We start from the raw sequence: 21,902 nt of genomic DNA on the forward strand, positions 1-21,902 counted from the left end.
AAAAAAAAAAAAAAAAAAAAAAAAAAAAAAAAAAAAGATGCTCTGGTGCAGTTAAGAGCGCTGTGTGCTCTTCCAGAGGTTCTGAGTTCAATTCCCAGCAACCATATAGTGTCTCACAACCATCTGTAATGGGATATGATGCCCTTTTCTGGTGTATCTGAAGACAGTGACAGTGTACTCATAAATAAAATAAATAAATCTTTAAAAAGATGAGACACTGATCATTTAAAAAAAAATGTTCTGGAAAAAAGGGATTTTATAATCTGAAAACTCTTTCCCAGTCCCCCCCCCCCAACACACACACACCTTGTTTAAAATAATATTGGCCAGGCATGATGGCATAGACCTTTACTCCTAGAACTCAGGAGGGAAAGGCTGTCCAATCTCTGACAGTTTAAAACCAGCCTGATCTACATGACAACTTCCAGGTTAGCCAGGGCTACATAATGAGACCCCCAACTCCAAAATTAGTTTAAAACTGTATCAAATAATATTAATGTAATGTTATTTAATATGTATGTTATATTTCTATACATAAAATATGGTTTAAAAACTGTTTAGGTAAATCATCTGAGCCTGTAAGATGGCTTGGTGAGCAAAGGTACCTAAGGAGTTTGATTCTCGGTATCTGTATAGTGGAAGAAGAGAACAGACTCTCACAAGATGCCCTCTGGCCACACATGCCCTACGAAATACATGAACACCTGCACAAAAATGCACATAGAAGCAAATAAAGACATAGCTAGATGAATGGATGGATGGATGGATGGATGGAAAGACGGATGGATGAAAAGACAGATGGATGGATGGATGCATGGAAAGACAGATGGATGGATGGATGGATGGATGGATGGATGGATGGATGGATGGAAGACAGATGGATGGATGGATGCATGGAAAGACGAATGGATGGATGGATGGATGGATAGAAAGACAGACGGATGGATGGATGGGTGGATGGATGGATGGATGGATAGAAAGACAGATGGATGGATGGATGGATGGATGGATGGATGGATGGATGAATGGATAGATAGCTGGATGGATAGCTAGATGGATAACTGGATGGATAGAAAGATAGATGGATATGTAGATGGATGGTTGGATGGATGGATAGGTAGATAGGTAGATAGATAGAGAGATGCAAAAATAGAAGGCTAGCAAAACCAATGATGCTTGTTTTCATCCCAGGAAGCTGGAAGGACAGCATAGTCAGTCAAGAAAAAGGAAGGAAATTGCACAGCTAAGAGCAGAAACTGATGTGATGCATAGCTGACACACAGCACAAACACCAACAAAGACAAAAGTTGTGTCTGAAAATAATGAGGAGGCTAGAGAGATGACTGAGCAGTTAAAGCAGGTCCTTGCTCTCACAGAGGACCAAGTTCAATTCCCAACACTTACATCAGGCAGTTTACAATGACCAATAATGACAGCTCTGGGGGATTGTACACCCTCTTCAGGCCTTCAAGGGTACCCACACAATAACAATGATGAAAAAGCACAATTTTAGAATTATTCTATTTGACTCCATTTAGATGAGCCAGTCTTGTTAACAACATGGAGAGCGCTGCAATGCAGAGCCAGGGAAACATGTTTCTTCCCCTCCAGATGCTGGAAGAGAAGACAAGGAAGCTGGAGTCACTTCCTCCTCTGCTTCAGCTGCCACCTTGAGAAAAAAAGCAAGAGTTGGCTTTGGGATGAGACCATTAAGTCGTATAAATGCCAAGCTAATTAATACACACAGAGAAAAGGGAGAATACATAAACAAGCAATATCAGAAACAAAAGGGGGATTTAGCTATTAATATCATAGACATTAAAGAACAAGACACACCTATAAATGCCTTTATGCTAATAAGCTGAACTTGGCCCTGATCATAAATTTGTAGACAAGTCTGTTTAGACACTCAGTAAAATAGTTAGGGGAAATGAGTGTAAATATGTGTAATTGTCTATCTGCTGAACAAGGTGGATTTGTAATTGAAAGCCTCCCTACAAAGGAAACTCTTGGCCCAGCAGTCCTCACTGGGGAATCTTCCAAATACACACACACACACACACACACACACACACACACACACACACACACACAGTCTTACACAAACTCAGCACTGGAGCCAGAGGGAGGACTTCCACATTCTTCTTCTTATCACCATCACTGTCGTCATCATCATCATTATTAAATACATTAGTCCCTGATATTGAATTCTTATAATGCCATTAGATGAAAAGAAAATGGCAAGCCATTATCTCTAATGAATACAAATGTTAAAATCCCAAGGAACTGTCAAAAAGTCAAACAGTGTATGGCTGTATCAAGATATAAGATGCATAACACTTGAAAATTAGCCACTGTAGTTTAACATGCTGCAAGCAAAAATAAAAATAATAAATAAAAAAAATAAATAAATCAAACATCACCCCAATAAATACTGAAAACTGTAAAATATAAGTTATTTGTGATTAAAAATATAAAAGTTCTAAGCAACAAAGAAGTATACAGTGGATACTCCTTAATTGAATAATTTTATCAATACAAAAATCTATCTTAACTTGCTATTTAATGATTAAAATAGCCCCCTTCTTCCATGATTATGATGCAAATGGGTAAAGTTGGTATTCTTGGTAGATTGCTTTCAGGGCCCCCCTCTCATATCCAAATCCATGGATACTCAAATTCCTTACATAAAATTCTTAGTGTGTGGGGCTGGGGGATGGGGAGATAACTCAGCAGATAGGAGTGTTGGCTATGCAAAGTATGAGGACATGAGTTCAAATTCTCATCACACAGGTGGAGAAAATCTGAGTATGGGCTTGTTCTTCTATAATCCCAGTGCTAGGGGGTTGAGATGGAAGATTGATGTAGTATGCTGGTGGCCAGCCTAGCTCCAGATTCAGTTAGAGACCCTGTCTCAAAGAAAGTAGAGTACAAGACACCCGGTGTCCACTCACTGATAGGCACATATAAACTCAAATGTGTATACATATGTGATGTAACACATTCCTCTAAAACACACACACACACACACACACACACACACACACACTATTGCATAGTATTTGCATGTAATCTAGGAACATTCTCACCTGTAGTGTAGATGATCTCTAGATTCCTTATTTTGCCTACTGCAAAGCAAGTATGATGTCTGTAGTTGCTATAGTGCATTATTTAGGGAATAATAGGGGGAAAGTTGTACTTTTTTTTTTTTACAGTGGAGCCTCCTTGTAGGTTTAACTTCATTCCTGATGAGCTATTGTTTGTCTCTGTGGATGCAAAGGTCCAACTGTGTAATAACATCAGAAGGACAAACTGATGTTGCACCTGGAAATGAAGAAGTAAAGTTAGTAAAGTTATCATTTCCCACAAATGCATGTGCATACAGGAAACTCAGAAGACTCTCAAAACCAGTTGCTGGAATCAATGACTCAATGTCTCCAAAGACAGCGTCAAGATACTGATGTATTATATATTGTGAAGGTTTGAGTCTGATCCCTAATGGATGGCATGTTGGAGCTTTGGCCTTTAGTGTGAAAGTAGTGAGACTCTTAAGAGATTGAGCTTGGTGGGATGAAGTTAGGTCATTGGGTCACCACCCTTGAAGAGATTGATGTAGTTATTGTGAGACCTCCTGTTAGTTCCCTAGAGAGGGAGCTGTTAAAAAACAGTGAGCCTGACTTCTTGATCTGGCTTCCTGCTCTGTCATGTGATCTCTCCCTGACCCCTGCTCACTTCTATCATGATGCTGCCCATCATTGTGTGATTACCCAGTGGAGGGAGGCTCACTTAAAGTTTGTCAATGTCTATGATAGTCCTTTGAACTTTCAGAGCTGTCACCCGAGAAAACATAACTTTTTTACAAAATTTAAAATATGGTTTAATTACCTATTTGTGAGATGTGTATAGTGTGTTTGTGTGTGTGTGTGTGTGTGTGTGTGTGTTATATGAACCAGAGTGTGCAGATTAAGTACATATGTATGTGTGCAAGCAGAAGCCAGAGCAGAATGCCAGATACCCCCTGTCACTGTTGGCTAGGCTGGCTGGCCAAACAGCTCTCAGGAACCTATTTTCTCCTCTCAATTCTAGGATTACAGGCAAACGTAGCCGTGTGTGGCTTTTGAGGTCTGGAGTTTTGAATTCAGGTCCTCAAACCTGCAGAGAAAATATTCTATGTACTGAGCTCTGTCTGCAGCCTCTATCATCTCCCCATATAGCATCCAGTCCTAGATATTTCATTACAGTAATGGAAAACGGAAGAACACACGCATTGTGTGTTAATTGCATATAGAATCTATACTCAGAAGTTTAAATGTTAACGTTTAGAGAAGCACCAAAAAATGAGCCTCTTAGAGCCATGTGGGCACGCGTACCTGTCATCTTGAGACTCCTGTGACTGAGGCAGGAGTGCTGAGACTCTGAGGTCTCCCTGGGTTATATGATAAGATCTATGTTTTAAAGACAAAATTGATGAAAGATATGCAAACATGACACATTTGCTATGATAAGAGACCTTCAGAGGTGGCTAACACAAGTAAGAAAGGAGAGCTAGTGCTTACGAGTTAGGAGAGCCCACCTTCCCTGCCAGCTGACATCCTGGAGACTGCGGTCCATTGTGATCAACACTCCTATAGAGATTTAAAAAGAAAAGCTGACAAGCTGGCGCTGAGGTCACGTGACAGTGCAAAGGCCAACAGTCTCCAATGTAGTATGAAGAAGAAAGCCAGAGAACATATGTGCCCAGATACAGTGACAGGCACAGGTCTCGTGAGGTCAAGCTAGGATGATCACAAGTTCAGAATCAGTCTGGGTAACTTAGAGACCCTGTCTCAACATGCGTCAGGAATTGTGGGTATAGCTCAGCGACAGAGCACTTGCTTAGCACATGAAAGGGTCTGAGTTCCACCTCAGTATCATAGCAAAACGGAGCAGAATAAAACAGCACACCGCGTGTGAAGTTATGGTTATTCAGTGTGGTGTCGGTGCAAGTTTAGAAGACACCCCCCCCCGCCCCAAGGAGCCACCTGCATGCTTGAGCTTCTGATTTCTGACAGAGGAAGTGATTTATTTCAGCATATTGGGCAGGATTTGTTGGCTCTTCACATGACAGGGAATCCATGTTACCATCTCTCACACTACCCACAGTATCAATGTGAGATGCATTAGAGCCAAGTTCACAGGAAAACCTAGATAATGTCTTTTGATATTGGGAGTAGGCAAAGATTCAAAACAGAACACACACACACACACACACACACACACCACAAACACAAAGCATATAGAAATTAAAATTTTCTGTTCTTTAAAAGACTACTGAAGAAAGTGAAAAGCAAGCCAGAGGCTGCAAGGAGGCGTCATTTGCTATATAGCTGACAGCATACACAGGTTATATATGCAGCCCTTTTGCTGGCCATGAAATAATCTAAGAGCTCAGTTTAGAACTGTCAGCAAGTGCCAGGATTGTATTACCATATATATATATGGCAATACAATCGAGACTAACATTTTATAAGAAGTAATAGACAAATCAATAGGGAAAGGGAATTAAAGCTGTAGTAATATGCCATGGTACATGCCTCAGAATGAACACAGATCTGTATATAGTGACCTGTGGCAGGCTCACATGTTATAGGTGAGGTTGTAAACATGTTTAGTGTTTCTGCTTGGTGACGTATACTAACGCTAAATATATCCATACCACATTGTCCAGCTACTTGCAGGCATTCAGCCAGAGCCTACAAAAAAACGAAGCGCTTAACACCCACCAAAAAGCATCGCCAAGAACATTCTAGCAGCTTTAGAGTTACATCAGCCATCACTTCCATTACCCATGCTCCCCTTCATTCTCATACCTCCATCTTCATCTGCATACCATCACCAGCGGTCCCACATCACTTAGTCACTGCACCCATCACCGTCATTGATGTCCCCACCAGTGCCTTCCTTTGCAGCCCATGATTAATCATCCCAGAGAGCTGAAGGTGCAAGCCCCTCCCTGGCTGCTGGCCCAGCGAGTGGAGTGTGCTGCTAGTTGCCCACCCACAGCTAGGGCTGACTCTGTGCCCACCCTCCCCAGCCCACTGTATTCCCTCCATGGAGGGAGAGGCAGAGGGAAGCTGGAAGCTCATGGTATTGAGTGGTGGCTGGTCCTCACAGGGCCCAGCTCCAGACCTCACTAGAGGGCAGCAGAGCACCGTGCCAGCATAGCCTAGAGACTGGCCAGAAAGGTGCTTTGTCAGGTGGGCCCTGCACATTCGCCTAGGATGATGCATGGAGAAGCTTGACAGCCTGGGTCTAGGAAAAGAGGAGGAATGGACACTCAAGGTTCAAGGTGGCTCTTGGAGGGTGTGACAGAGCAAATTTGAGCAATCCCAGGCCTCTCCCACCATATCCCTGTCTCCTCCCTAGCTAACCCTGGAAATCCCTCACCAGGATTCCCTTGAGTATCTGAGTAAAGGGTAAGCCATGTAGCCTGAGACTGATAGCATTTGGCTATCTCATCTACTTCCCACCCTGTGCCCCAGCCTCCAGTGTCCCCATGTTGTCACCTTGGCCAGGAACTCTGTCTCCAACCTGGTTAGTTTATGGCCATGCCTTGTAAGTCTTCCTGTGAAGAGCCTCCGGTCACCCATCAGGCTAGGTTAGAGGCCTCCCCTGGAATCCCACAGTATCCTGATCTCCTCTCTATGTCAGTTCCAAGGGCGTGGGGGTGGGGTGGGAGATGGGAGCACTGATGGTGGACAGGGACACGGCCTCTGAGCCATCGTGGGGCCAGAATTAGAGACAGTGGGTAGAGGAAGAGAAGAGGCCAGGAAAGAGTCAGGGAGTCTGGTCAAGGGAGCTGGAGGTCCTGCTTTCCTTCCCAGCCCATCTGTCCTCCCTGCTTCTCTCCCCCACTCACCACAAACCCTTGGCTTTATGATGTAAGGATTTATTTGGGGGACTCATTTATCATGGAGATCATCAGCTCCTGCTACAGAGTGTTCTCAAATTCCCCAGAGATGGGTGACATTCTCCTTGTTGGGGCCAGCTGGCCACTCAACCCATTCACCTTCTGCAAACTTAGAGTTTCCAGAGGGAGGAGGTCAGGCTGCGTTTGATCCAGGTATTCCCATCTGTCAGTGCCCGTGGTTAGTCCCAGCAAGCCTCCGATGTGGGACACAGGGAGGCTTGTTCCCTTTTGTTAGGAACAGAAATGGGACACTCTAGGGCTTCCTCTGCTATCCAGTATGGCGAGGGAGAGAAGGAAGAGCCAAGAAGCAGACAGCGTGGGAGTTCCCTCTTCATGGCCCTGCTCACTTGTTGGTGCTCTGGCCATACCCCACACAAGGTCTGCTGAACGATGTTCCCACTCGCCGCCGTGATTGCTCATGAGAAAGGTGCAAGCTGCAGGACACAGTTCACAAAGCCCTCTGGAGCAGGAGCCAAGTAGCTATGGTCACAGTTTTCAGATGGAGAGCTTGAATGAGGTGCTTGCTAGTCATGGCTGTCACCCTGGCTACCTCCTCCCTCTGGGATTTCACCAGCTGTGTCACCCCCACCCAACAAGGATCTGTGTGGGGGCAGGGATCACTCCCACTGACCCAAACAAGCCGGCCAGCCTGACTGCTTAATGGAAGGCTGGAAGGCTGGCAAGAAGACCCTGAAACCAGGCTTTGGCTTATTGGTTAATGAAAAACCTCTCAGGGTGGCTAGGGAATCACAGACATGCCAGGAAGAATGTCCCTAGCAGTAGTTTTTCTCTAAGTGGTGAGGTGACACTTCTGGGCAAGGACACTGAACAGTATGCTGGACCAGCCTTGCTCACGGATGCCTCTGTGTCTGGAAACTTCTGCGGAGAATTAATAGATATTAAATAAGATACCTTCTCTATTTTCCTTGAATTAACTGAAACAGGCACTGTCCTTGCTTTACCAATGGGGAAACTGAAGCTGAGAGGCTAAGCATCTGAGTGGGAGAGCAGCGATCAGAACTCGTGTCCTGCCCCTGCTCTCTGCAGCCTTCCCCAACAGGCTGCACTTGGATACCTGAAGTTCACTTTCTAGACACCTTGGCTGTCTAAGGAGGTCATAGGAGAACTTGGGGGAGTAGATCCTCTCCTTCCACCATGAGGACTCAGGGATTGAATGCACCTCTTCCGGTTTAGCGGCAAGCACCTTGATCCACTGAACCAACACACTGGCCCCCTTTCTCATGTACTCCAGGTTGACCTCATACTCACTATGTGTTGTAAGATGACATTGAATCCTCAATCCTCCCGCCTCTATTCCCTAAATGCTGGGGTGACAGACAGACCTGCCCCACCATGCCTGGTTGTAAATAGTGCTGGGGACTGAATCTGGGGTTTTAAGCATGCCAGGTGAGTACCCTGCCAAGTGAGCTACATCCCCAGGTCTGAGTGTATTTTTCAATCCATCCTTCCTTCTGCCAGGGCTGTTCTTCATGAACCATCTCCCTGAGTGGTGGGTTCCCTCCTCTCCATTCCACTTGGGGCTTGTGGTTAATCTTCAGCTACACTGAGCAGAATTATGCACAGGCCCAAGACACAGAGCCCTTAGGATCCTGCAAGCCTCCTCTAAGCATGGCCTCCCACTCAGCTTCCTTAGAGCAGGTGATGGGAGGTGCCTATTGTGTTGACCTGAATGTTAAGTTTCTGCATATGGCAGGGCCACAGACCCATGATAATGATCCACGATGTCATTGTGAACCCAGAACGGTTGCCAAAGACAGGCCCACCACTGTTGCCCATCTACAGGAGATTCAAATGCCAGCTTCATGGAACTCCAAGTCCTTCCTTGGTTTGTCAAGACTGGTAGGAGACTGAATGGATGTTCAGGGAGTGTCTGCTAAGATCTTCAAGCAGTGAGAGCTGAGAACAAGAGCTAGAGAATCCAGAAAGGCTTCCCAGGGGAAGGCAGCAATAGCTTAGGGCTGAAAACACCAAGAGAAATTGGAGTAGCAGGGGAAAAAAGAAGGAAAGCATTTCAGCTGAGGGGGACTAGCATGTGCAAAGGGCCAGTGCTAGGAGAAAGTGAACTGCCTGCTTCCCTCACTCTTCTGAATAAACCTGGGTGGGGAAGTCTAGCCTCTGCTCTTCCAGGTGTTTTAGCCACCTTAGAACATAGGGAGCCCTGGGGCTGTCTAGGAACAAGCACACGCTGTACTGAATCTCTCAGGTGCCTTCTTTTCCTATCACCTTATCAGATATAAATTCCTGCCCTTGCTGTGCCGTCCCGTGCAAGGCATACCTTCTGCATACTGCTTCCTTTTCAAAGCACTGAGCACTTCCTGCCTCAAGGCACACGCTGTTCCCTCTTCCAGGTGCCTTTGCTTCAGTTCTCTACAAGAGCAGTCTCTTGATCTCCAGGTTAGTTATCTTGCAGGGACACTATTCTCTAAGGCGCCCTGCATCCCTCACCCACATCCTGCCTCCTTTGCTGTTCTCAATGTCTGTTCTAGAGTTCATACTCACTTTCGCCTGTTGTTTGTCTCTACCTCAACAGGGCAAGGCCAGGGTCTTAGTTATAGGGACCACTGTGTCCCTAAGGTCCAGAAGAGGGCCTAACACAGAATAAACAGTCTGGAATTATCATGTAGAACGAAAGAAAGGCGTGTGTTAGGTCCTATCACAGCATCAGCGCCCTAGAGGTGCCTGTCACCCGTGAGCGTGTTCAGAAGTGACACTGCATTCCCCCAGGGCACATCCTTTGCATGAGAGTGGGGAGCAAGCAATTGGTCCAGTTTCCCTTGAGGGTCCTTCTGCTCTATGCGCCCTGCAAAGTCAGGGAGGCCTATCCCTACTGCAGTAGGACCGTAGGTCCTCCCCGGAGTCGCTACAGTGGTGTTAGTCCCTCAAAGGGCTGTCTGACTTGCAGGAAGATGGAACTTGCCATTCTTCACAGTCTTCTCAAAAGCATAGGGGGAAGAGGCTCTGATGTGAACACAAGGCCTGTGCTGTGGACAACCACACCTTTCACTGTGTTCACAGTTCCCCGAGGCCCAACCATGGGCCAGGTCTGCGGTGCGCTCATCGTGCAGACGGCAAAACTGCTCTGGTGGCTGTCGTGTTGAAGGCATTTGAGATATTTTAGGGGCTTGGGGCCTCAGCACAGCCTGGCTGGAGTCTTTGGTAGGGGTGGAGAATGGGGTGAGGCACACGTAGACCAAATTGTTCCTTGAAGTGTTTGCACACGTGAATCACCTGGGATCATTTGTGGGGGGAATGGGGTTGTGCACACATGTGGAGTATGGAAATCAGTTGTTCTCCATCTTGTTTGTATATTTAGTATGGAGTCTCTCACTGAACCCAGGGCTTACCAACTGGTTGGACTGGCTGGCCAGGAAAGACTCAGGGATCTTCTCCTCCCAAGCTTCCTCAGTTCTGGGGTTACAAGTACACGGTTCTGGGGTTACAAGTACACGTCACAAGGCCCAGATGTTGTTGCTACTATTTGTCTCTGGTTCTGGGAATTAAACTCAGGTCCTGGTGTTCTAAAGGCAAGACAGTAGTGACTAGGCAGTCTCCTTAACCTTGAGTCATTGTTGTTATTTTGAGAGTGTGTTTATCTATATAGCTTAGACTAGCCTGGAACTTGCTATATATCACCCCGTCTAGCCTTGAATTCTCAATCCTCATTCCTCAGCCTGCTGAGAACTGAGACTCTGGGCTTACACTCTTGTGTCCCAGCACCCAAACACAAGGGCAGCCCATCTGAGCCAGATATCTGCTTGTCACCCAAATCCTCCACAGCTGGGAGGAGCTGACAAGAGATTATCTGTCTCTGGATGAACAGGGACTTGCCCAGGGTCACCAGGCTAGGCGACAGGGCCAGGAAGGGCTGAACCACCTCCCCCACTGTGGGCCCTGGCATTGGGGCTGGCTGGGCTCAGTGGGCCTTTGTGAGGCCACATACCTGGGCTGGGAGGCCGCCACTCAGCTATGAATAGCGGCCTCTTTCCTTCCTGCGGCACGGGGCAGGCGAATGCCCTCCCCTGCACACGCACTCACACGCACTCACGCCTGCTCAGCCCGCTCGGGAAAGTCAACAGGAGTATTTGAAAAGTCTTTCTGTGTAGAGAATCTGTTTGGATAGGGGGAGGACGGGAGAGCCAGCCAATAGGTAGAAATATTAATGAACCTAGCTATAAAGGACCCATTCACGGCTCGCCGGGTAAATAGGGCTCTTGTCGGGAGGCCACGTTATCTGCCAAGTTCAAGAATGTGGTTTGAAAAAATAGAATTTAAAGGGCTGAGGTGGAGCCTTAAACGGCCGGTGTGCTGGAGCCACAGCCAAAAGAGGGAGGAGCTGGACTGGCCTGGGTGCTGGGCAGGGGTTGGGATGTGGGCTGAGGCAAAAGGGGTTGGGGACAGAGCTGGGGGGGGGGAATGCAGAGACATCAGGCTGGGTGCCCATCGAGTGCTTGTGATGTCCCTGCTTTTCCCAGGTGCCTGGCCAAGGACTGGCAGTTTCTCTGCTGAGCCCTAGTCTAGTGCATGTAACTCCCCAGCTCAGGGACTTTGGTCGAAGGGGCCAACAGGGGTCAGTGAGTTATAGGAAGGGAATTTGACCTCTCCTTCAGCCACTCGCTATGATCCCACAAGCAAGCTTTCTCCTGCCACCACCAAGTTGCCCTAGGTTCCTAAACTGTGAGAAAGAGCAGAAAGGTGGGACTTGGTGCAATCTGCTAAGCCTAGTGGAAAATCAGTGGCTCACGATTACATAGCAAGCTTGGAGCAGAATGAATGTTGGTTTCCTGCAGTTTCTTACTGGAAACAGGCACCCTAGCATGAGTCTGTCGCAGTCACACACACAGAGGAGATGCCTTGTCATATATACGACAATGTCTTATTTCTAGCCCTGGGACTTAAAGAAAGGTGTAAACTGGAAGGTTCTGTCACGCTGCCCCTGGCCAGCAGTGTGGCCTAGGCAGGTGACTGACCTTTCAGAGCATCAGCTTCCCTGTGTCCTCCTGCTGGGAAGACTCAGTGGGAGTATGCTGGTGATGGGCTAGCGCTGTGCCAGGCACTTAGTGGGTGGCCCCGGGACTGTGGCTGGACCGCTTCTTTTTTTGTCCCAGCCTGTGCCGTGAAGATGCTGATGGCTCCCGTGAAGAGAAGATGGTTCCCAGGCTTTGGGTTTTAGGAACAGTTTCTACCTGGATCCTAGAAGGGCGGCTGAAGCTATGCTTGTGGGAAGGTGGCAGATTTGAAGGCAGACGTTCTGCCATGGAGTATGTTGGGCAGTGTAGCCCTGTGCGAATGAATCTCAGTAAAGATCTTTAAAGCAGTTTGCAAGGAACCTGGACATGCAGCACAACCCCTCCCCAGCACCAAATGCTTGCACAGAACAGGGTTGACCCCGGGCTGAGGGAACATTTACATTGGCTTTTCTTGGCAAATAAGAGAGAAGGAAATCAGCATAAAACCCAAATGGAAAGACTCTGCCAGGAGCTGACTGAGCAGCGTTGAACATGGGGACATGTGGGGACTTGGGTGGTGGGACATTAGAAGCACAGATATTGTAGGGAAGGGTCAGAAACAGCATTTGGATCTTGCAGACTTAGGCTCAAGATTAGGCTCTGCTGTTCATTGGCTGTGTTGTCTGGAGCAAGTGATGGGTCTTTCTGAGCTTTTATTTCTTCATTCTATATGAAGAAAGAAAAAGCCTACCCTATGTGAAGTTCCCTGGCACATTATGGGTACTCATTAAACATTAATTTCCGTTCCTTTCTGGGCCTCCTGACAGGTCCAGGGGAAGTGTCTGACAGGTCTCACCAGTCAGAGCTGGGAGCTCCCACAGCTCCATGGGCCTCACAGCTGCGCCCCAGGAGCTTGGTGCTGGGTAGAGATGATGGCACTTGACAGTTGGAAAAGCATGTGCCAGCTTGCTGTGAGAGTTTCCCGAGGTTTCGTGTGAGGTGGGAAAGCAGTGCCCACTGCCCCATTTTTCACTGAGACCGAGAAAAGGGGGGAAGCTAGAGTTTTTGGGCAGGGTCCAGATCTGTTTTCATTCTTTCAGCACATACTGTTGAAGCCTTGTACACCAAGCACAGTGCTGATCATGGGAGGTTAGACAGTGAGTAGAACCAGACACAAACAGCTGGATGATGACTGAGAGGATGGACAGTTCAGTGGGTGGATTGAGGAATGGATAATGAATGGACAGTTGGGTGAGTACATAGATCAGTGGACCAAGAGGTAGATGGATAGCGAATTAAATGATATGGGTGGGTGAATGGACAGAGGAATGAGTAAAAAGACAAAGAATGGATAAGTAGATGGGTAAGCAGATAGACATGTGATCATGGACGAATGGGTAGTTGGATGGATAGATAGACAAACAAGTGAATGGATGGACAGGGATACAGAGATGGATGGGTACACAGACGGGTGGTTGGACAGATGGATGAATGGATGGATATATGAGTGAACGGATGATGGATGGATGCATGGATGGATGTTCAGAGGGAAGAGAGACGATGAGTGAAACGATGATTAATGGGTGAATCAATGGAGGGGATGGAAGGGTAGAGAGATGATGGATAAATGGATGGGAGGGTAGGTGGGTATATGGGTAGAGTGGCAAATAAGTGATGAATGGATGGATGAGTGAGTGGATGGGTAAATTGATGAATGGGTGGATAGATGGGTGAGGAATGAGTGGTGGATGGGTACGTGGTTAGATGTGTGAGGAGTGAATGGATAAATAGTGCATTATGACGATGGTATCTGAATAAATGAATGGATGAACTGTTGGTTGGGTAAATGGATGGAAGGGTGGGTGGATGGATGGATGGATGAATGGATGGATGGATGATGGGTAGATGAATGGATGGATGGATGGATGGGTAGATGGATGGATGGATGGATGTACAGATGGATGGAGGGGTGATGAATGGATGGATGGATTGACAGATGGATGGAGGGGTGATGAATGGATGGATGATTTGGTGAGCAGAGGCACAGACGATGAGTGGAAGTGTGATGGTGGTGGATGCATGTGTGAGTTAAAGGACAGGCAAGTTGGAGAGACGGCTAGATGGTGAATGGATGGCTAAGTGCATGGATAGATAAGTAAGGGAAGGAGAACTGACAAGCTTATGGTTAGAGCCTTGTATGTTTCTTATCTTTGTGCCTCCAATTCCTATCCCAGGAAGTGCTAACATTTGCCTTATGCATAGCTCTTCTGTGGTTTAGATTCAAGACTCAGGCCACCTAGGGTCTGTGACACAGTGCTCCAACTTCTAGCTATGTGGCTGGTGTGGGGAAAAAGTGACTTAAAAAAGAAGTGACTTATTTGTAAAATGACACCTACATTACTGTTTTATTTCTTCTTCTCCTCCTCCTTCACTTCTAAATTCTCTCCCATTTACTGAAGAAGATGACATCTCTCCCTCTTCCCCTAGAGACTTATAGTATCAACTAGTAAAAACATCTGCTCTACGGTTTCAGAGGAGGGAAACTCTTCAAGTCAGGACCACAAGGCTCCAAGGGACACTAGGTAGGACAGTCTCATTTTCATCTTCTTGGTGGTGCCTGTCTGAACCTGGGTCTCCCCAGCTCTCCATGTAGGGGTCTCCTGGCCACTCACACTACAGATATGGAGCCATGAAGCTAGCTAGCTACTCTAGCTTCCTGACCTCAATCTCTCCTTCTTTACACAGTTTTCTGGATTGGAAAAACTGAGCCTGTACTGGCCTTGGAGACTGCCCACTACTCCCACCCAAGTGCTGTGTCAGCTCCCTGAAGAGGATGGCACCAGATGGAGTGCTCGTTAACGCCCTCTACCAAGCCAGGTCCCCCAGGGTCACCTCCCCAGAGCACACAAGCTGTGCTTTCTCTCCCAATGCTGGACCGCCCACAGACCCAGCCCTCCCCCTGCAATTTCCAGGAGCCAGAAGTTGACATGAGTTCCCGCCCAACCATGGGCCTGTGGGTCATGGGCTCTCCTGGTCGCCAAGAGCCACAGAGTCAGCTCCTGCCTACCCCTCACTCTATAAGTGACTCACTGGAGCTTGGGGTGTCTCCTTGTTGGAACAGACACTCACCCTTAAACAGAACAGGCAAAGACAGCCTGCCAAACCCTGCCAAGCCAGCCTGTGGCCAGAGGGTACCAGCAAACCTCCTCCCATTGCAGGCACTCGGTTGGCATCTCCTTTCAAAGCCTGAGGCCTGGATCTCTTGATGCAGAGCATAAGACAGGCAGAGTGAGGAGCTGGTGAAGCCATGGTCACATATGGGCCAGTGGCAGAGCAGAAGCCTGGCAAAGCAGCATAGCCCCCGTCGCCATGGTGACTGTCGCAGGAGACCTGTGGCAGAGGCCTTCCCTGGCTGGCCTCTGATGCCAGGTGGTCCTCCTAAAGAGAAGATCATGAGTCTCCTGGGGTCTCTAGGCAGCCAGTCTAGGCTCCCTGTGTGGGGGAGGATAAAAAGTTGCACTGTGGGAAAAGGGCACGGGCTGTTGATGGGGCTAATTGGTTCTGAGGTTCACTGATCAGGTGTAGCAGTCATGTTATGTCTCCACGGAAAGGGTGTCAATCACAGAGATGTTCAGAATCTGACTGTGGTGGGGGAATGGGGAGGTGGGATGCAGGCAAAAGGATAAACATAGAGAGATACAGAAAAAGAGACTGGGCCACAGAGCGGTACAGAGAGTGGTAAGTAGAGCCAGAGAGAGGGGGTAGGGGGAGGCAGGAGGCAGGAAAATGAGGCTGGGGGTTCCCCTGGGGACCTACCTCCCATCGGAGCATCCCAGCTCTCCTCCCTCCTCCCTTCTCTCCTCCTCTCCTCCTCTCCTTTCCTTCCTCTGAGTATCTGAGCCTCCCTGGGGCCCAGAGGAGCAGAGCTGGTACTGATCCTATTGCCTGAAGGCTTTCTGCCACTCTCACATGGAAAGCTCTGGCCTGGATCCTAGCCAAGACCACTGTGGAGGCTCTAGGAGCTCTTATTACTATCCCTCGTCATCCAAGAAGTGATCTCAGGCCAGGTTGGTTGTGGAATAGGGCCACAGAGAAAACTCTAAAGTTAAGACACTCCATGATCAGAAAGCCCATCCCCTGATATGCTGTGTGACCCTGTTTGGGTTCTTAACATCTCTGAGATGCCGAGGAAGGTCAAAGGCAGCGTTGATGTCGTCTGAGAGAGCCATGGAAAGAGCTAGTGTTACCTCCCCCAACCAGCCTGCTCCCCCTCCCGCTCCCCGTCTCAGCCCTACAGACCTATCTGATTTCACTGTATCTATAAGCGTCGCTCTGGACGGCAGGAGAAGAAAGCTCTCTGGAGAAAGCTCTGGCTGTTTAGCTCCTGAGCACACGGCCCAGGCCCTATCTCGCCTTGCAGCTCCACCTCTGCCTTGGCCTTTACCTCTACTTCTGGAAGATGGGACTCAAGTTACCAGTCTCTCCAAAGAGCCTGGTTAACCATTTTCTGCCTGCTGGGACAGCCTGGTCCCTGAAAACCAATGTCCTGCTATCAAAACTGGCTGGGCGTAGAAGTACAACTGGAGCAGTAGAGATAAATGATAGTAAATGGGGCTGGGGCCGTAGTTCAGTTGATCAAGTGTTTGCCTAGCATGCAAGAAGCCCTGAGCTGGATCCCTAGCACCATATAAATCAAGCATTATGATGTCCACTTGAATCCCGGCACTTGGGAAGTTGGAGCCGGAAGATTTAGAGTTCAAGGTTATCCTTGGTGGCATAGAAAACTTAAGGTTAACCTCTGAAAAGTTAGCTAAAATATGGCCCAGGAAACCGGCCAATAGTGCCTGTTGTGCAAGCCTGGGGCCGTGATGTTGAATGCTTAGCGCTCACGTATAAGCAGGTGCACAGAGTCTATCTGTCCTCTGGCACTGGGAAGGTGGAGACAAGCAGAGAGATCCCTGGAGTTCATCAGCCAACTGTCCTACCAAATCCGTAAGTTTCCAGTCCGATGAGAGGACCCTGTGTCAGAAACGAAGGTGGAGGTCTAGCGGAGAGGTTCATTGGGAAAAAAGCATTTGCTGCTGAGCCTGAAGATCTGAGTTTGACCCCAGGACCCATTTGATGGAAAGAGAGAAGCAATTCCTGCAAATGATTCTCTAACCTCCACGTCCATGCAGTGGCAGAGATTGCACATGAGCAAGCGTAACAGAAAAGGTAAAGTGAAGAAGGATGGAAGAAGACACTTGACTTTGACCTCTGGCCTACAACATGCGAGTGTGTGCGTGTGCATGTGCGCGTGCACACGTGCGTACACACACACACACACACACACACACACACACTGACAGCAATGATTATCAGGGTTGACAACCACTGTTCTCTGTCTGTCTCTCTCTGTCTCTCTGTATGTCTGTCTCCCTCTGTCTTTCTCTGTGTCTCTGTCTCTGTCTCTCTCTCTCTCTGTCTGTCTCTGTCTCTCTCTCTGTCTCTCTCTCTCTGTCTCTCTCTCTCTCTGTCTCTCTCTCTCTGTCTCTCTCTCTCTCTCTCTCTGCTGGTACAGCTGCTCCTCTGTCCATGATAGGAAATGTTTATGTTGTGATACTCTGTGTACAGGGACTGTCTCTTACAATGGCTCTAAACAGCACTGCTTGACATCTTGTTGCGTTGCATCTGCAGTTCTCCTTGGGGACCATATGTAGCCTAGAGATGCTGGAAGATGCTGGGAGTTTGGGGGAGTGTGTTCTGGCCTCCTTTGAACACACCATTCTCTGAAAGCGGCTTGAGCATCTGTGGACCTGGGTACCCAGGGTCTGGGGAACCTGGTCCCCATGGATTCTGTAGACATGGGTACTGAGGGTCCAGGAGCCTGTCCCTTGTGGACAGTCCTCTACTTAGCTCTGTACCCCCTCGAGTGCTCTTATCTCCACCCCTAGACAGCTAGGGAAACTGAGGCTTAGTGTCAGCCAATAGTGGAGCCAGAAAACAACTCCAGGCATCCAGCCTTCCCAGCACTTGGGTCCCACTAAAGGGTCTGACAAGAGTGACATTGTTGTTGATGTCACACCCATTTCTCCTGGCTCCATCTGTGAAGCCAGCTTCGGGCTGGGCTCTGGGAAGAGGGACTCATCTTACCACTCCGCAGTAGGTAAAGGGACCATTCACCCTAGGGAAGGAGGACCTACCCTCAGCGGCCTGGCTCTGCACTTGACAAATGACCGCAGCCTACTGTGTGACCTTCGGTAGCTTACTCACCCTCTCTGGGCCTCCATTCCCTCATCTGTGAAATGCTTCCCTAGATTTTTGCAACAGTGAAACAACATGGAGACCCAGTGGTCTTTGAGTTATGTTTGGCCCATGCCAAGGACTTAAACCTGTCACCCACCGTACCATCGATCCTCTTTGGAGACCTTTTAAATTATTCTGGCAAGTCTGTGAGGTGAATGTGATCATCCTTGTTCTGCAGACAAGGAAACTGGGGCTCGGAAAGGTAACATGATCCACAGTAAATGAGTCAGAGGTGGGACCAACATCTGAACCCAAGACCCTGGAAACATCTTAATGTCTTTGCCATGCATTGGGCAGGAGTCTCCTTCCTTTTGTTCCTCCCTGGTTAATTACTGCTGATCTAAGCCTGAATGCCTGGCCTCCTAAGGAGAGACTTGACGTCTGTCCGTCCCAGTATGGACCCACCCCTGGCAAGCCGGAGTCAGAGAAAGCTTTCCCCCTGCCTCATCCTTCCTGGATGACGGAGACCTCCTTCCACTTCCCACGTGGCTGCAGAGAAGAGAAAGCTTTGACGGAGCCCCCCAGATGTAGGTGACTGGGTAGGCCTAGGCGTCTGACTGATAGGGACTCTGGGCTCATAGGGCTGCACTGAGAAGTGGACACCAGTCTTCGATCTTCTAGGATTAAGAAGAGTACCCCTCCCCCAGCCTCTGCTCATAACTCCCTTCTGTGCCGGATAGTTTTGTGTCAACTGGACGCAAGCTTAAAAATATCACTTAAGAAAATACCTCCACAAGATGGGAATGCAGGCAAGCCTGTAGGACATTTTCTCAGTTCGCGATCGATGGGGGAGGGCCCAGCTCAGTGTGGGTGGGGCCGTCCCGGACTGGTGGTCCTTCCTGTGTTCTACAAGAAAGCAGGCTGAGCAAGCCCCAGAAAGCAAGGCAGTAAGCAGCACCCTTCCGTGACCTCTGCATCCGCGCCTGCCTCCAGGCTTCCACCTTGCTTGAGTTCCTGTCCGGACTTCCTTCAGTGATGAATGGTCAGATGGAAGTGAAAAACCAAATAAACCCTTCTCTCTCCAAGTCGTTTCTGGTCATGGTGATTTGTCACAGAAATGATGACCCTGACTAGGACACCTTGAAATCTTCTTAGACCATATCGATCCCCAGGCTAGGTTCCTAAAGCCCCCTGAGTCCCATTGATCCTGGTCCCCAGGGACTGAAGTTACTGGCCATTGGTTTGCTTCCTCATCTCCTCTGGGCTTCCAGCTTCTGCTTCCTCTGCTAAGGGCAGATTCCTGCTCATTCCCTCTCCCCTCCAGGCCTGCTCTGACAGCCTTCCCTAGGCGCCTTCGCTGAATTAACCTCCTGGGAACAGAAGGAAATAGGCTGTGAGTTTCTGCTCCTCCTAGCAAGAGGCAAGGCACTGGCCCTTCCTTTGTATCTTTACATCTGGATGGGCTTGTGACTGTGAGTATGGCACCATTTAATGGATATGACACCATGGGACTTCTGAGGAGGGATCACTTAAGGCCAGGGAGCCCCCACCCCCTTTTCTCTCTGCCTGTGTTTACAGGAGCACCACTTATTGGAGTCCTGCAACTTCACAGGCAATCCAACGACTCTGAGCTCTGCCATGCTATGGGGAAGCCCAAGAACACAGGGGTCTCAGGCAGGAGCCGTGGCCAGCTGTCCTGGCTCAGCCCATTCTTTAGTTACCCACTAAGGCAGTAGGCACGACTTATCAGAAGCAAGTAATTACAACAATATTCATGGCTTCAGGCAGGTAGCATGCATTCATTCTCTATGGTCCTGGAGGTTGGCAGTCTAAGATCGGCTTCACTGCTGAACTGAAGGATGTGCGGAGAGACTCCCATTTCTCTTGCAGATCCCAAAGGCTGCCTGCGCCCTTGCCTTCAGGTTCTTTCCTCCATCTCCAAAGCAGGCTGCCAGGTATCCAGGTCTTTTCTGACTCCTGTGTCCTTGTCTGTCCCCAGCTCCTTGCCTGGCCTTCCTCTTTTCCCTCTCGCCTGCAATGGCTTATCGTTGTTTTCCTACTGCCCACAATGATCCAGAAAAATGAAGAATACTCTCTCTTCATCCAAACCCCCAACAGATCCCATTGATGAGTCCTGCCTGCCATGGAAGATAGCACAGAACAAGCACATCACTGGCTGAAGTCATCAGGGTGCCTGGTAGATAGATGCAAAAGAAAACACTTCTAGGGAATCCAAGGTCTCAGATTTAGGCCAACCATAGCCACTTATCTGAAGCCAGGTCCCAGGCACCGCATGGCAGACACATGCCCCTCTTCTAAGACTCTTCTCAACTTGAAACCCACACAAGCCAAGAAGATGAAGCCACTTATGGAGCTGGACCAATCGCAGTTGAGTTGGAGTTTGGTTTTCTAAGACAAGGTCTTGTACAGCTCAAGCTGGCCTCAGACTCCGTAGCCAGGGATGGTCTTGAATACCTGATGTTCTTGCCTGTATCTCCCGGGTGCAGGAGTGACAGCCTTGTCCCACAGTGTCTGCCTAATACCTGACTTTTCCACATGGCACCCGAAGACTTTGGGACCTTTCTCACCCTCACCATTCCACCTGCGCTGTGCTCCTTCCACCTGCGCTGTGCTCCTTCGAAGAACGATAGTATCTGCTATAGATGTAAAGGCTTCCTTGTTTGTTTTCAGTTCCCCATAGAATTTGAGGCCAGGAATCAGAGCTTGCTGCTCTATCCTGAGCATGTCTGGCAGACATTCACTCAGTCAGTAAACTCTTGTGATCTTGTCAGGCTGTAACACAGATTGACAATGGTCACTCCAAGAGTCTCAGGATGCTGGCAGGGCCCTGGCATACATCAGGGTCTCGGTACAGAGTGAACAATTCTCTCTCTCTCTCTCTCTCTCTCTCTCTCTCTCTCTCTCTCTCTCATCCCCATGTAGTCCTTTCCTTCCAGAGAGTCATGAGTCCAGAGGGCTTGAAAGGCACCTTTCCAGGGCTCATCAACTTGAATGCTCTTGTGGCCAGCTAGGAACATTACACAAATGGAACCAGATGGACTGTAAAACATTTGGGAGAGAGGAGGCCTGGGGCCAACTGGGGGACATGTTTGAACAACTATTTTGGTTATTCTCTTCCCCCTATGTAACTTCCTGGATCAGTAATGGGTTCCATAGAAACAGAGCTAGTAGGGTATGTCCACACAAGCTCTCAAGCACACACACACACACACACACACACACATACACACATCGATGATAGACCAATGATGATAAACCAATACCCAAAACAACCTCAAGGGTCCCATTGTCCACCGACATCCTCTTTCTTAGTTTGCCTGTGTACATGTACTCTATGATGTTTGTACCTGGGCAGAGGTCATCTTGTGACATGTTTCTTGGGACACTATCACTATCATTAAGTGGTACGGGACTCTGGGTAGGACAAACAGATAGGCAGATACATAAAAAGTGGGCTTATAAGGTATTTGGACCTATGAATGTCAGGGAATTCAGTCTGAGTTCAAAGGCTTGAGAGTCACTGTACTGGTTAATTTTGTGTCAACTTGACACAGCTGGAGTTATCACAGAGAAAGGAGCTTCAGTTGGGGAAATGTCTCCAGGAGATCCAGTTGCAAGGCATTTTCTCAATTAGTGATTAAGCGAGGGAAATCCCCTTGTGGGTGGTGCCATCTCTGGCCTGGTAGTTTTGGGTTCTATAAGAGGGCAGGCTGAGCAAGCCAGGGGAGGCAAGCCAGTAA

This window comes from Mus pahari, chromosome 6 (assembly GCF_900095145.1).
Source record: "Mus pahari chromosome 6, PAHARI_EIJ_v1.1, whole genome shotgun sequence".
NCBI lineage: Eukaryota > Metazoa > Chordata > Mammalia > Rodentia > Muridae > Mus > Mus pahari.